Raw genomic sequence first — 16,199 nt, forward strand, 5'->3', positions numbered from 1 at the left:
ACTCTGTAGACCAGGCTGGCCTCGAACTCAGAAATCCGCCTGCCTCTGCCTCCCAAGTGCTGGGATTAAAGGCGTGCGCCACCACGCCCGGCTACCATGCCCTTTCCTAAGGATTTGCCCTTTGCACAGTTGTCAATCTGTCTAGTAAGCTTCCTTCTTGGGTATTTTCCTTCCTAGCTACACAGCTTTCAGTTGCCTGCAGTTTTATCAAATCATACCTTACTATGTGATGACTCCTGTGATACCATATACTGTCCTCCTACACTCACTAGTGTTCCTCGGTCAGACCAGGTGAGGGACGAGTTAATTAGCCTTTATGCTATAGTATGTCACACAGAGGTACTACTAGTAGCCCGTTTAAGGGGAAAGCTTCACATATGTTTTCTACCTTTTTGAACATGCTTATTAATCTCAGTAAATACTGAAGGAATGCAAGAATGGCTGAATCAATGCTACTTACAAGTGCTGTTTTATTGTGTAAATATAGCACAAAGTAGTATTCCTGCAGGGAAATGGCTGTCCGTTGGACTTCCTGCATCTATTAACATGATGTCTGCCACATTCGGAAGCACCTAATGCTTCTAAAGACATTTGTTGTCAAGAGGACAAAGCCATTCAATGTATCAGCATTAAACTGCCATTTATAACACAATCTATTTTCACAAGTTTCAACAGAAAACAAGAATTAGTGAACAATTTGGAAAAAAAAACACAATAACATCTTTAAAAGAGTAGATAAATAAAGAGGAAAAATTTTACCCTGCTTTGGAGAGAAAAATGTAAAGAAAAAGGATGAAATCAAAATGTACTTTATTATATTTAAGGTAACTAAAAAACTACTATTTTAAAAAGTAAACAGAGGTTTTCTCAAAAACAGATTTGTAGAAGGATGGAGTTCATTATACAATTTGAATACTGAAACAAAAACGATTCATAGAAACCTGAGTAACCAAGTCCACACAGCCCATGAACACCAATTACTCCATAAAATGAAGAACTAGCAAATAATAAATTCCTGAGACATTTATATGAAGTAATAGTTCTAGGCTTTTCCTTAGCTTCTTTACTTCTGTTGTTTTTAAGAAGAACAATGTAAACTTTACATTATTGTATTCAATAAACATATATAAATAGTATAATGAACCCCGTGATAGGTTATCTAATCTCTAGTGGTCTTCTGCAAACACATGTAGATATGAGCAACATTAAATAGACTCAGTAGGTTATACCTATGGACATACATATACACCTACACATGCACATACACATACATATAACTATCCATTATATAATTAAAGAAGTAAAAATAAGTACATAAGGTGATAAATATGCTAACTAGCTTGAGTTTTTCATTCTATAATGTATATTTATTTCAAAGTTCCCTATAAATGTATACAATTCTATATGAATTAAAAACAATGTAATAAGACAAGTGTTGTGATCATCCATGTACTATCTCAAGTCATTTGTTCACAGTTTCGTTCATCCGTAGAGATTTGATGCTCAAGAACAGATTCTGCTCTTAACACTGAGTCCCCTTTTCTCCTAGATGTTTACTTTGCCGAGCCCTACTCAACAACTTACTCTTTCTCTACAATTTTTTTGCAAGGAGACATTTAAAGAGGAAAATCCATATATATAATAAGATATACCTTTTAGTAATTTATAGTGGTAAACTTGAGAATAATGAAAATATTCAGTTGACATAAAACTATTTTAATGAAACTTGTACAAGCTTAAGAATTGAAAACTAAGACAACTTTCTATATTCTCTACCCATATCTAAAGTTTTCTACATTAGTTACTTTTATCCATTTCTGATTAATTACGAAATAGATGCCTCTGAAAATAAAGGTTTCTGAGCTCCTGAATCTGCTGTCCTCAGTTCATCTTAAAGAAGGTGATCATCTTCAATTTTTCCATAGACATATAAACAATTTTCTGAATTTGTTTATGGCATTATTCAGATCTTAAACTTCTGAAGTTAAAGCATAAAGGAAAATAGATGTTGTAAGATGAGGAGGTGTTCCTCATTTTGATTAAGAAATTTAACAGGCTAAGCAAGTTTTCCTAGGGGAATAGAACTGGGTTCATTTCCAACCCTTTGCTCTGTATTATTGTCATTCCATGATACCATGTTATATGAGAAGCATCCATTACAAATTAAACTAAAAAAGGATAAATTTATTGTGTATGTTTTCAAAATACAATAAAATTTTAATTCTGTGCATTTAATTTCTTCTTCCCATTATTCCTCAATAAAAATTTGAAAACACTTTATGTATATGTCAATCTAGTCTGTGCTAGCAGTAAAGAGATATTGAAGTACATTGCATATGTCATAGGATGTGTAAAGGATTTGCAGCCTAGGAGGGGCAATACACACAAAGTCTAAATTGATGTGATAGCTTCTGCAACAAAAATGTTGATGTCTTGCTGACAGGGATGCCATACTAACTCGCATAATTAAACAGTCTGTCCAGTGCTGTTGAACTTAAGGTTCATAAAGTTCAAGAACAATGAGGAACAATTAAAGATTAAGAGATAAGCTAGACTCAGCAACTTGGTCTTCATCCCAAAGACTTTCTCCATCAACACAAAGATGCATGAAATCTGTGGATCATTTAACCCATTTACTCAAATGATGGTTGATGGATACCTTCAAGCTCTATTCAGAGTTATTTGAAATTCTAAAGAAGTAGTATGAAATAGCCATCTGATATCAGACTATGAATTAATAACAGGCTTCCATCTTCCCATTATAGCTAACTCATTAAAGGACAATTTTTTATATATAATCCCTGCAATTCTATTATAGTTCTCTAATAATTTCTGTTTGCTATAGAGTTTGAATAGCAGGGAGATACTGAGGGATTAAATCTGCATTCACAATTAGTGGGGAAATTGGTTTAATTCACTGAATTCTTATATGCTTATAAGAGCTTTAATTAGTATTATTTTCTCTCATTCAAAGGGAATGCTCCTCAATGCCCACATCTATGGTCTTAGCAGAATCCTCATTGTAGCATCTGCTTCATCACCATTCCAATTAATTCTGCTCAATTTGAAACTGTCAGGACTGTCAGAACACGTCAAGCACCTCGGTGGTAGTATAAATTAGTTCATTTTTCAATGGGAATGCCTCTACCCGGGAGTTTGAAGACCAAGGTCTGAATTTACTCTGTGATAAAGGCATCTTACATTTTTTTTTAGCAAAATAATAAACTCGTGTTCCTTGGTAAACTGTCTGTACATTAATTTTATCTCTTAATCTTTGCTATAAACTCATCATAATTATGCAAAGCAAACATTTAGAAGCCACACTTTTTTGTTTGTTTGTTTTGTAGTGTTGTTGCTAAGAGTGGGTCTCAGAGCCTTGGACATGGAAGGCAAGTGCTGCTTGGTAGCTCCTTGAATGTCCTGCAGCTCTTTCTCATTTTTCATAAAAGATAACAAGTGAAACTGTAGCAGTCTGCATCCTTTGGCCAGATTATGTCATTGTCATTTTGCTGCTTGGCTCCATTGCCCCTGTACTTCTGTTCTGTATATGCCCTCCCTTCTCTGGTTCCCAAGTGCACCATTGCCAAATATTTGTTTTCGCCTCCACATTAATTTCCTCGCCATTTGCTTTGTTTGGTCAACTTGCTGGATCTGGAACTCACCGTGGCTGATTCTCAGAAGGTCAGAGGATTCAGGAAAAGATGTGCTGGCTCCCAGCCCATCAGTATCCCGATATCCAGCTGTCTTCTGTGACTTTGCCCTGTACCCACTGTCTCTCATTTTTCCCCCAACCAATTATACGTTTTTTTTGGCAGGATGTTAACCTCTAACCCCAATTCTTTCTGCTAAACCCTTGACCTAACTTCTAGACTGAGTAGAAAGGAACATTTGCTTATTAGTATTTTCTTAGTGTCTAATAAATTGAAGTAGGAAAGTTTATTTATGTAGCACTGGTTATGTGAAGTTGCTATGTAGAAATATCTAACCTAGACATTACAGAGATTCTCCTGCCTTTACGTTCAGACTGCTGGGATCAGGTGTGTTTCCTGCCTGTCAATGAATGACTAGGATAGTCATGTGAGTGAAGGACATATTTTCGTGTGAGTATGAGTTCCCGACTCTCGTCATGGACTATCAACAATCTGCAGAGAAAGAAGACAATAAAAATAACAAAACTTTTCAACCTTAGTTATATTTCTTTAAACTGTAGTAGCAACTTTTAAATCTATGTCATTTATAAAAATGTTTCCATCCATACCTATATCTAAAGGTGTCTAACAACATCACATATCAATCCTGGTTCCCATGGTCCACCAGGTTATCAGAGGGATGAAGGTTGAACCGTCTTGGCAGACAGTCGCCTCCTTGTGAGTTCAGAAGAATTGAGAAGGGAAAAGCTGCATGACACAATCAGAATATATGCTAACATTTTCTCACTCAATGATATTCAGACCTTAAGATGACCATGGGAGGAGAGTAATGCTTCACGATTAAGAGAACAGGAAATATGGAGAAAAACTGATTTCATTTTTTAAATAATTAGTAATTAATTCTTACATATTTAAATAGTCTGATGTATTTAAATTTTCTGATATATTTAATCATATTTAAATAATATTCTGATGTATTTACATTTTCTAAACACAGAAGCCTGGTTGTCTCAAATACCTTCCTACCTCAACAATGCATATGATTGGAAATCATCATTCTTTGTCACTGAACCTGTACTCCATGTCTCCTCTAATTATGCTTGCAAACAAAAGAGAGACAAAGACAGAGAGAAGTAGAGTTCAATTAGCTGGAAAGGGAAATGGTGCTTCTAAGTAACAATCACAGTAAGGACAGCAGCCCAGTGGCAGGTACTACCTAGGATAGTACAGCATTCACAGACCAAGAGAGGAGGGTAGGCATGAGAGAGCAGGATAGCACCATGCACAAAGTATCTTTGTTTGCCACTGTAAGGACCTCAACTATTACCATGGGGAACTCTTTGCAGGGTTTTAAGCATATAGAAGAATAGAAGAATAAATTTTATTTTGTTAAAACTTGGCTTAAGGACCAATATCTAAAACATACAGAGATTTTTTTAAAAAAAACTGAATATCACAAAAACCAATAACTCAATTAAAATTGTGATACAGATCTAAGTAGAATTCTCAATAAAGAAATCTCAAATGATTGAGCAACACTTAAAGAAATGTCAACATCCTAGTCACTGGGGAAATAAACCTACTTTGAGAGATTTAGCTTCTACCTGTCAGGAAGGGTAATATCAATAAAACAAATGACAACTCATTCTGGTGAGGATATGGAAAAGGGGAACGCTCACTCACTGCTGATGGTGTGCAGGCTTAGATTTCCACTATGGAAATAAATGTACCAGTTCCTCCAGAAGATGGGAATTAATTTACCTCAAGACCTGGCTCTACTACTCCTGGGCATATTCACCAATCCTACCATGACCATGCTTAACCATGTTCATTGTTGCTCTATTCAAAGAGACAGAAATTGGAAACAACTTAGATGTCCCTTAACAGAAGAATACAAAAAAAAAATGTGTATTTAAACAATGGAATATTTAAAAATAACATCATAAAATTTGCAGGTAAATGGAAGTAACTAGAAACAAAAACAAACAAAAAGAAATCATCCTGACTAAGGTATCCTAGATGGAGAAAAACAAACAAAATATGTCTCTTGTATGTGAATATTAGCTTTTAAGTCAATGATAACCAGGCTATACCAAATAGAACCACAAAGATTAAGTATAGAGTAAGGGATTGGGTGGCTGTGAGAGAAGGGGGTAGGTAGAGCTCCCTGGGAAAGAGAAATAGAACGCATAATTTGGATGTATGGTTGGAGGAGATAGCTAAAACTTCAGGGCCATTTGAGGTATAGTATAAAAATCTAATATAGTAGAATTTTCATAAAATATTCGCATATATAAATATTTAAATGAAATAATCAAATAATGGGGAGATAGATTTACAACTGGACATCTCTTGTTACCAAATGAAAATTTCAATATCAGAATTGGGTTACATCTCATCGAGTTGTTGGCCTACAGGGACCCTCACACAACTCAGACTTTTGACAAGGACCAATGTGCAAATGCAAGACAGAATTGAAGGAGTTTTTTCCCTAATATGAGGGTGCTGGAAAAGAAACAACTGACTTCAAATTCATTGATCCTGTAAAAGAGCATTCTCATATATCCTAAGATGTTGATAAGATGTCAAGAGAAAACAGATAAAATTAGATCAATCGAGGGTAGATCTGTAGAAATGCTGGAATTGTTCAGTGAGATAACATTTTCACTTCTGATCTGTGCATCAACCAATCCTTCTAGTACTTCTCTTTGTAGTAGATGCATTTAATTTTTTCTTTGGGTTTTAGGCAGATTTATTGATTTTTAATCCTCTCAACTTTTCTAACATATATGTGTCAATTCCAAGTTTCTCAAGGAAGATTTGTCAGGAGGATTAGAGAGCTCAGAGAATGATCATTGATCTTTATCAACCAGAAAGTTTATTCACATAAAAAATTAGATTAATCAGTAAATGATGATCCTGATGGTATATCCAGCATATACCATCTGCTAAGGAGATCCTATAACAGTGAACTTTATAAACTCTGTGAATAACAAGGTACTGTGTAGAAAAAGTAATTGTTTCCTTTCGAGGTTGAATTAATCCCACATACAGCATTCTCCATGGCACACAAGCACACTCAGGTCCTACCTCTACACATTATCTGTGACTGAGTCAGCTGTACCTGCCTTTCCTTACTTAGGCATCCCTATCAATAGCTCTCCCTTCCTACTAAGGATTATGCTACAACTTGGAATACATTTAGAGGGTAATAAAGGGGAAAAATCCAGAAACCCACTTATTCTGTTCTGTCATAGTCTAATTTCTCCAGTACTTTGTCATACACTTAAAAGAAAATAAAATCATACCATACCATTTTAACATTTTCTTCAATTTTCCATAACTTTGGTAGATAATATTCTGTTCAGTAATAAGGATGCTTTATTCTACCAAATAGTAAATATTTTATATATAGAGAGAATATCATTGGAAATTCTTATATTCTTTACAGAATCATATTTAATGCTGTTTCTATTGGCTATCGTAAAATGTAAAATTCCTCTTGATTAGAAGAGTAACAAACATATATTTCTTTAGAAAAGTCCTACTTACTTTCCAGAGAAACATTTATATTTATTAATATACAATAGTTTGTACTAGAAGGAAGCACTTGTCTTGTACTATTTGAGTATTGTGATCTATATTGAGAACAGGCTAGACTTATTTTTGATATAAGATTTAAAAAGAAAGAAAAATCAAACTGGCAAATATATTCTTCATCATCCTTTGAAGAGGACATTGCTTTAAGAGACTATAAAGTAGTATTCTTTATTTTATTTCAATCTCAAAAAAGGATTTCTTAGAAGTGACTACAAATACATTTAAGATTCTATAAATGCAATATAGTTATTCTTGAGCCATTTCACTACTTGCAATTTCTGTCCACTTTTACACACTGAGTGCATTCAAGTCACTAAAGCTTGCTGCAAATTTTACAAGTCTCTGCAATTTTAATTTAATCCAAACGTAAAACGCCTACAGAAAACTGCCACTAACCTAAATTTAATGAGCATTTGAAGGTACAATAGTTTTTAATGAAACCAACTTTTTGTTAATTACTTTGAATCTACATGAGTAGTTAATCGATTAAGCCTCGATAGTTTCCTTTGTGTTCTTCAGCAATTTATCCCTGGATCCCTTCTCTCCTCCTTTTTCTTCTCCCTCTTCACTTTCCCATTTCTCTCCCAGACTTCTTTTAAACTTATTGCTAATTTTTCTTATTTTGAGTCTGCATTTCTATCCTTAGAAATGTAATAATACTCAGATTTACCTGGATGGTCCCAAGGAAACAGTATCTTCTGTATGCAACAGAGATGATGAACTCACAGAGACTGTGACCCAATGCAAAAGACAGGCTTAATACAGGCAGGGTCCCAGCACTGTGAAGGGAAAGTAGGCACAAAGTTCCACCCAGAACCAAGAACTTGAAACATATATCTGCTGGAGGAGGGAAGATGAGTGGCTTGTGACACTGACTATAGCATCCACACTCTAGGGCAGGACTTATACTTGATTACTTGTTGGAGTGAATATCCAACACACACACACACACACACACACACACACACACACACACACACACACACACACACACAAAACCCTCCATGCTCTTTGCCTACTTTGCTTGTTTTCTTTTGTTGTTTTAGTTTTGGTTTGCTTTGGTTTTGAGAGAGAAAAAGAAAAGATTTGGAGGGTAAGGAGAGGGGAATGTCTGGGAAAAATTGAGGGTAGGAGAGAATATCAAGATATGTTGTCTTACATATTTTAAAAACTAAAACTTAAACAATAAATAGCCTAGATAAAATGATGTGATCACTGAAATTAAATAGGAATCAATGCTGTTTTCATTAGTAACTCTTCTGTTCATGCAAGCATATGGACTGTCATAGTATTCAGTGCAGTTAATGAAGCAAAGTAGAGAGTAAACAGCCTCAATGAGACAAACTATAGGAAAATGCCAGCACTTAGCTGTTGATCCCCGAGTATAGTCTTGTATAAAATGAGTTCAGTGTTTATTCTGGGTGTGGATACAGAAAAAGACATTGATCAAGCACAGGTAGTTCTTGGGTGGGTCTGAAAAAGACCCACATATTAACAGAGAAGATATGGTCAACACTTCCTGGTTTTATTTTCTTCCCTTTACTTTATTGTTCTTTCTTTTCCTTTCAGAAAGCAGCAAAGGAATATAAGCTAGGATTTGAGATTAATAACAAGGTGCTTGCATGGTATAGTAAAATCATTTCAGATATGTGAGAATGCAAAAAATGTGATCATATTCAAAGAAAATGCAGCCAATTGAAAAGATCCACATGTGATCCAAGTTATTCTCACTAACAGCAGCTGTTGTAACCCTATAAAAATATAAGGAGAAATGGATAAAAGATTGTAGAGATGAAGCATGCTGAAAGAGAAATAGAAACAACAACAAAAAGAAAGACATTTAAAACTTAGTTCACTAGTTGCACTATAAGGAATATCCTGCAAAGGAGTCAGTAATTTGGAGAGAGATTAACAGATATTATCTGGAATGAAGCAATGAATATGATTGTGACTGATAGATGATAGATAAGTAGGAAGTTAGGTAGGTAGATAGATGGATGGATGGATGGGTAAACAGACAGATGAGAGACAGACAGACAGACAGACAGACAGACAGACAGAAGAATGGTGAATAGGTTATATATAGAGAGATAATAATGGAGACACGGATAGCTTTATGATTCTTAGGTGATAGATACATACCATATGTAATATAAATATAAATACATAATGGATGTTTGATAGTGAATAGTAGATAGGTGTTATGTGATAGATAACAGAGATGACTAGGCAGATATTAGATCAATAAATTAGGATAGTCAACATATGATAGACAAATGATAGGAGAGATATAGATAGGTAATATATAGCTGATATATAGGTATAAAATAAATGATATGCAGATATATAGATATTTTCTTGATACATGATAGCTAAATAGGTGGGAGGAGAGTGGGAAAAGCCTGCCCTGTGGGATGATGGCATGGAAGCACCTTGAGGCAAAAGGAGAAGCTAGAAACAGTGAGGAAATGAACAAATCTTTTCCAACTTAATGGAATGCATTCACTTGAAGAAGGCCGACAATGCCCAAAGCACATCGTTATTAAGTTTAGAATAGTTGAAGTGGTGAAAAGCAATGATAAGTGAAGGAAAGCGGCAATTTCATTAGAAAAATAACAAAGGCATCCCAGGCATCACTCTACACAAGTAGTGCAGGCAAATGACAGTCAAGCTGTAGCTCTTGGTGTTAGGAAGGGATAATGCAACACCTATTAGCCTGGAACCCCATAATCTCGGCCAAACTATTTTAACTTTTGAAAAACTAAGTCACATTGATATAAATGAGTGTCAAAGTAATTTGATAGTGGCAAGCATAAGCCACTGAGTGACAAAATCCTCGACACAGTTCTGGTGACAGAATTTGAGAGCGACAGTATCTGAATGGGTTAAACCACCATTGACTAAAGATATCACATCAACGTCTCAAGTGGTTTGTCGCATAAATAGGAGATATGGTACAACATTAAAATAAGGTGGTCTGGAATTATATATGACATGAAGAAGTATTGATCCACAATAGAATAAGATGATTTAAGAACTCATATTGTAGTTTGTTCAGCAAGACCTAAGCACATAGATAAGTACCTCTGAGAGGCCGACCAAGGATAGAAAGTAGGAACCTAAGTTATGTGACACTCCTTTGAAGGTTGCAGAGAAAAGATAAGCAGAAGAGTAAAATTCACACAGGGTAAACAGGAAATGTATCCAACACAATCTTATAAATATCCCTATTAAATGTAAGTGGGCTAAATAATTCAAAGAGTAGATTACAAAATGATCTGAAAGGTGAGGTGAAGCATGTGATGTGTGCCACAGATCTCTTCAATAGAAATATATACATGTAAAAAAAAAAAAAAAGAGATGGAAGTACATAAGCAATGAAATGGTGACCAAAGGGGGTTGGTGTAGGTCTGATAATACCTGATGGAGAGAATTCAGGACAAAAGGTTTAGAATTAAAAATAACACTTCCTAAAAATAGAATAAGATACAAGTGCAAATGGGTTACCTAATATAAATGTAGTACTCATCAATATAGTACTTATTAATGAAATTCTCAAAATAATAAAAAATTAAATAAAAAGTAAAACCATAGGCACAGATGGAGCATTATCAAGAAGCAAAACAAGGTTCAAAATACTAAAGTCATAAAATTTTTTTTTGATTAAAAAGAACTAAGAAGTCAAAATCAAAAGTATCACTTAAACTCCACATATTAGAAATTTAAACTATTCTCCAAAAGCTTGCTGTTCAAATAATAAATCATGGCATAATATCAAAAGTAGTTTTGATGAAGTAGTAATGAAAGAGTAAAATATGAAAATGTATTAGATTCTTTTAAAACTGGACTTCAAGAAAAACTCCTAGCTGTTGATCAATTACTTAGCAAAACAAGAGGCAATCAAGAGCAATACATCACATTCAAAGAAAGAAAGCAAAAAATCCAGAGAAGCACACAATCCTTGTGTTCTTTGTAAGGAACACAAGGGAAGAGGAGGCAAGACAACAGGCAAGAAGGAGTTAGCAATTCCGTGAGTAAACTAGAAAGGAACGATAAACTGCCAGGCAGTAAAGGAAAGACATGATCGTTAAAAATAAATGTAAACAAATAGAGAGAAAAAATTGTTTGCAAAATAAGTAAAATAATAATTATTCTGAAGACAGAAGCACCACTGATTATTGCAGCTAACAAATATATCCATCTGCACATGGGAAATATCTAATTAATAAAGATTATATGATTAAGTATATGGAGCTTAACTTTTAGAAATAATTTTATTATAAATAGTTGGATAATGGAATTATAGAAGTAGCTCAATTGATAGAGAAGAATAGTTTCAGAGTCATGTGTATTTTGGATTTTTAAAATATATCTCAGCAAAGAAATGATAGCAAGTGATTCCATTAGTTTAAAATCATATTTAAATACATATGTACATACACACACATATATATATGTATATAAAATTATTTAAAGAGATGATTAACTGAAGAAGACATATTTAATTAGCACACAAAATATATGTTCAATGTCTCCAATTACTAATTACACTTACACTGGGATCCCACTCTTTAAGCTATGGAACCTAAAAGCAAAAGAATGAAAAATACCAAATATTGATCAGAATATATAGTAATGACTCCTCTCAAGCTCTGCTTCAGGTTATATTGTTTGATTACTTAAAAGCAAAAGCAGTTTTAAAAGCTTTTATATTATTACAGATACCCCAAGAAGGGGAGAATTACACTCCTTGGCACTGAAAAAGATAAGTTAAAATTTCACTGAAGCTTTATTCCTAGAAATCAAAAAAAAAACCTAAAAAGTTAACTGTCCACCATTAAGGAAACTTATGCATTGTGAAATACTTATTAAATATTTATGAAATGCTTATCAATGGAAAGAAATCACATGTCTATAAACACAACTGGGTAAACCTTTCAGACACAAAGAAACCAAATGTAATTCACTAGCAGGAAGTTCAAGAAAAAGCAAGACTCAGTTAAGTGCAAAATAAATCAGAATGGATTCCTGGGTTGCATAGGTGATAGAGATCCACTGATTCTGGAAGGTGTGACCAGAACTCTGTTCAGATGGGTACTGGAAATGCCCCAACCTAGAAACGATGGAAGTGCGGGATAATGCACCACATGGCGTTCCCATGTGCTGGACCCTACAATAGTCATTGTGATTTAATATGAAAACACAGTATCCTTATGCATACCAAGAAGTCTGTCAACATTGTATGCACCTACAACCCCTGTGCCCCAGAGCAGAGATCGGAGGATCTGGAAATTCAATGTCTCTCTTAAGTACAAGAGTCACCCTGAGCTACAGGAGACTCTGTCTCAAAAAGAACAATACACACTCACTCTCATGTGCACACACACACACACACACACACATGACCCAGAAACAGGAAAAGACACTCATGAGAAGGTTGTATCTATTCCTTGAATTGCTCTTCATTTTCATCATATGGACCAAAGAGTAGCTCATTAAACTGTTTAGAGCCATTATCAGACTGAGGCTTCAGCATAGTTATTGACAAAATGTTGATAATTTTTTATTTCAAAATAAAGTTATCTGCCATTGCTCATAGGACAGCCATTAAATTGATCACTAGTACAAAGATAATACAAAGTGAGTTTTTAAAATTCTAACAAAGGTTGGCTCTGGGACCATCTCAATCTACTCACCCTGAATGTGCTCAGCACCTTTCTTTCTTATGCGGTAGGAACCTCATTCCAAGGGCAATACAGTCTCTTTGTCATTTCTGAGGAAAAAATAAATGATAAAAAAAAATCAGTGCCTTATGGGTTATCAGCCAGCAGAGGGTTCAAAGACTGTATTTTTAAATCCAAAGGAAAGAACTCAGAACACCTCCTTGCACTGGTTTGGTTAAACATATAATTTGCCTCTTAAATTCACACAGGATGTGGAGATCATTATTCTTAGTGGTTAACCACAAGCTCTGCGTACGCCCATCAGACAATTCTGCATCACTTGGAAAAGGGACCCAATTAGTAACAGGAATTTGTTACTCAAAGTGGGTACCACTCAAGGTCCTTTCTCTAAGCACGGACAGTTCAAACATCATCTTTTTAAAAAAAGCTTCCAAAATGGCCCTGAGAGATAAGTGGGTAGCCTGGTTTGTGGAAGAGAAAGAATTGGGTAAAGTTTATGAGGAAATCCTCAACACTTATGTATGCTCAACTGGCTGTCCATAACAATTTTCTTTCCTTATAAATTTCATGTGTCACACTGATTCTGGTCCTACACAAAGCCAGCTTATTTTCTCTTTAAGTGGGCAACCCTTTATGTATTTTAACTTATTTTTGTCATTGCTTGAAATCTATGTAAGCAATCTAAATTTCTTTTCACATAGATCTTCACTGTGTATCTTCTTCTCTAGAGTTATCTCAGTGGACAAGCTAAGTGTTGTGGTCCTGTTCCTTTCAAATTTCTATGTGCAAAGAAAATTAGTCAAGCATTGCAAACTTAGAGACTTACGGATTCCCTAAAGCAGAAACAAATCTTTGATCTAATCTAATGCCTTCTAAACTTGATGTGCACTGGATTCCCTGGATATCCTTGTAAAAGGCAGCACCTGGCTCATTAGTTCTGTAGCAGTGACTGAAAGTCTGCATTTGTGACTCTCCTTGTGACTGGCCCCAGGGTCACATTTCCACGAATACACTGCCAGTGGATTTACTAACACATAACACTTAAGTTACAAACACAGTCATATTTCTAGACACCATTGTTTATATAAAAACCTATAAATAAGATAAAACATTCACGTGCAAGTATAAAAAATGATGCTATTAATGTCATTTGTAGAAAATCTTAGAGATGTTTGCAGAAGCTCATTACTAATAGGCATTATCAAACACATAGGTGCTTCACGCTAGAAAAATTACTCTCTTCAGTTATTTTGATTTATTTAGAAACTGATCATTTTTCAAAACCTCTGCTATAATTAAAGCTACCATAACTTCTTTTGACCTCTTACCTATTAATTAGAAATTGGATTTCCATAAGCTGACTTTCTCTGCTCCCTAGTGGCAAGCTTTCACTATTCCCATCAAAAAGACCTTTGCATATTTCTATGCTGGTGAAAATGAATCCCTTCTCAGGGGACTGAGCACACACTGCAGAAAGGTTCTCCTGTTCAGTCTCCGACATCTACAGTGAGTCCATTTTAACACACAAGAGGCAATTTTCTCTTCACCGAGGAAAGGGCCTACCATTATTTAACAGTTGTCATCTTGTTGCTACCTCCCGAGAGTATTCTCCATCTCTGTGAACATATACCATGCACTGTATTTAATTCTCTACTGCTTACTAATAGATACCTTGGAAGAGTTGCTTAAGAACAGCAATGAAATGAAAATAAGCAATGCTGTTATATGCAAATTCTGCTATTGTTCACATAGAATTGTAAAAAATTGGAGTATAGTTACTGTCATGATATAGGTATCAATGGAAGTTCATGAATGTTGTGCAGTTAGGGGCTATGTTTAAGGCTATGTGGAGGTCTGTAGACTTTAGTGTCAAGATCATAGTTGTAAACATGCCTGTCTTTAAGAATAGCTTCACAGGGCCATCTTTGTTCCTGGATCCTGCCAAGACTAGTCTGCACAGGTGAGAGTGTGGATTACAGAAGCTAACAGCTTCTGGGTCAGGCGGGAGCCACAGAGCTTCTAAGGCAGGACCCATTTGGGGCTCCAGACATCCAGGCACCTTCCCTGCCAGAGGAAAGGTATCTGCCCAGCCCGGGAGGCCGTTGCTGGAGCATCTGCTGGAGACATCTTGGTTCCCGGATCCTGCCAAGACTAGTCTGCACAGGTGAGAGTGTGGACTAGAGAAGCTAACAGCTTCTGGGACAGGTGGGAGCCATAGAGCTTCTAAGGCAGGACCCATTTGGGGCTCCAGACATCCAGGCACCTTCCCTGCCAGAGAAGAGGTGTCCACCATGCCTGGGAGGGCTTTGCTGGAACATCTGCAGAAGCCATCTTCTTTCCCGGATCCTGCCAAGACTAGTCTGTACAGGTGAGAGTGTGGACTACAGAAGTTAACAGCTTCTGGGACAGGCCCTGTTTCAGGCCTTCGTCTTCTGCCAGGAGGCAAGTCCCAAGCAACAGATATCTGTGCACCTTCTCTGCAAGAGGAGAGCTTGCTTGAAGAGAGTGCTCTAACCACTGAAACTCAGGAGAGAGCTAGTCTCCCAGGTCTGCTGGTAGAGAATAACAGAATCACAAAAGGAACAAGCTCTAACCAGAGACAACTTATAACAACTAACTCCAGAGATTACCAGATGGTGAAAGGCAGACTTAAGAATCTTACTAACAGAAACCAAGACCACTCACCATCATCAGAACCCAGTACTCCCACCTCAGCCAGTCCTGGGTACTCCAACACACGGGAAAAGCTAGACCCAGATTTAAAGGCATATCTCATGATGATGGTAGAGGACATCAAGAAGGACTTTAATAACTCACTTAAAGAAATATAGGAGAACATTGCTAAAGAGTTACAAGTCCTTAAAGAAAAAAAGGAAAACACATCCAAACAGGTGATGGAAATGAACAAAACCATACTAAACCTAAAAATGGAAGTGGACACAATAAAGAAAACCCAAAGTGAGGCAATGCTGAAGATAGGAACCCTAGGAAAGAAATCTGGAACCATAGATGCGAGTATCAGCAACAGAATACAAGAGATGGAAGAGAAAATCTCAGGTGCAGAAGATTCCATAGAGAACATCGGCAAAATAATCAAAGAAAATGCAAAATGCAAAAAGATCCTAACTCAAAATATCCAGGAAATCCAGGACACAATGAGATGACCAAACCTACGAATAATAGTAGTAGATGAGAGTGAAGATTTTTAACTTAAAGTGCCAGCAAATATCTTCAAAAAAATTATAGAAGAAAACTTCCCAAACCT

General features: G+C 35.8%; 1 protein-coding gene across 2 annotated transcripts in view; it reads right to left on the minus strand.

Moving 5' to 3' along the window:
- Nlgn1 (neuroligin 1) overlaps positions 1-16,199 on the minus strand; it is an 888,460-nt gene that overhangs the window by 731,063 nt on the left and 141,198 nt on the right. For both annotated transcript variants that reach the window (XM_021157773.2, XM_029475306.1), the window contains exon 2: positions 12,947-13,023. The gene's annotated coding sequence lies outside the window, so the exon portion shown is untranslated. The remainder of the gene's footprint in view (positions 1-12,946; positions 13,024-16,199) is intronic.

This window comes from Mus caroli, chromosome 3 (genome assembly GCF_900094665.2).
Source record: "Mus caroli chromosome 3, CAROLI_EIJ_v1.1, whole genome shotgun sequence".
Classification (NCBI taxonomy): Eukaryota; Metazoa; Chordata; class Mammalia; order Rodentia; family Muridae; genus Mus; species Mus caroli.